Genomic DNA, 1,607 nt, shown 5'->3' with positions numbered 1-1,607 from the left:
ATATATATATATATATATAAGGAATAATATTCGAAAACAGACAATTCATCGTGCCATTATTCCGTTCATTTCAACAATTTTATAATTTTATATCTATAAAAAACATTTCATCATATAATGTTACTGATATCTCTAACAGCAGCTATAAATGTTACCGTTGTATATCAGGGAAGCATATGCAAACAAAAATAATACAAATCAAACGTTCAGAATCAAATATTCCATACACATAAATATAAATATAAAATAAAAATAAGATTAGACGAGTAAAATTCAAACAATAATTTTCAGTTAAGGTTTAAAAAATACATAACTGAATAGATAAATTTATAAAGGCCAGGTTGACATGACAAGTTACGTCCAGTTGGGAGGTATCAGGTTACGAATACGTTAGAAACTATAAAAGCTTCAAGATATATTAGTGATAAGTTCAAGTTTCTTTGCGTTATAACCTAATTCAGGTAGTTAAAGAGTTAAAGTCGACTATCAGACAGTATAAGGTAAGGTATTGTAATGGTGTAATTGTAAAGAGTTTACTGTATCAAATAGTCATACATATGCTAAATAGATACGAACAACAACACATATTTATGACTTGGGGTGCCATGCTATATGTAACTGTCGAATCAATGTATTTAGTCGAAATCGCAGGTCAATGCAGCGATTTACTAAGAAACCTTGAAACACCCCAAGCTTTAGTCAGCCGACATGCACTTTGATAACGCGCAATATCTGGCTTGGTAGGTTTGGGCACTTGTACACAGAGCCTAAACATCCACATGCTGATCTACTTATTATCATATCCATCTGATTCTTTGGGCAGGCAACTCTCTGACGTCATAGAAAAAATATGAATAGAAGACGGCCATCATGCATCCCCAACTATCTACTATAGCGACGACTTGACTTTCCATTAAATCTATGCAGTATCATAGGACAGTTTCTTCTATACGTCAAGGCGGCGAGCTAGCAGAAACGTTAGCACACTGGGCGAAATGCTTAGCGGTATTTCGTCTGTCTTTATGTTCTGAGGTCAAATTCCGCTTTCGGGGTCGATAAATTAAGTACCTGTGAATTAAGTATCAGTTGCGTATGGGGGTCGATCTAATCAACTGGCCGTCTCCTTCCAAAAATTCGGGCCTTGTGCCAAGATTAGAGAAGTTTCCTTTATACGTCGATGCATTCATATTGTCATTGGAACCACAAGAGCTGCAGCCAGATAGTAAATAACATTCCGCACTCAATTTTCAATTTTTAACATTTAGTTTTACATTAACGTCTTCTATGTTCAGACAATGGATTGAAATGCAGGACGATATTAAATTTCTAATGAACCTTAGGTAAAAAGAAGATAAATGTTACCATATGTCAGTAAAATAATGAGAATAGATCAGTTTAGATTTTGTGAGGCTAATATAAGGGAAATTTTAGCATTCTGATTTTCCGAGACATGTATGCATGTGTGTATGTATGTATGTATGTATGTATGTATGTATGTATGTATGTATGTAAGTATGTATGTATGCATGTTATGCATGTATGTATGTATGTATTTATGCAAGTATGTATGTATGTTTGTGTGTGTATATATGCATGCATGTATGTAT

The sequence above is a fragment of the Octopus bimaculoides genome, chromosome 18 (assembly GCF_001194135.2).
Source record: "Octopus bimaculoides isolate UCB-OBI-ISO-001 chromosome 18, ASM119413v2, whole genome shotgun sequence".
Classification (NCBI taxonomy): domain Eukaryota; kingdom Metazoa; phylum Mollusca; class Cephalopoda; order Octopoda; family Octopodidae; genus Octopus; species Octopus bimaculoides.
Note: the sequence above shows the minus strand (reverse complement) of the source record.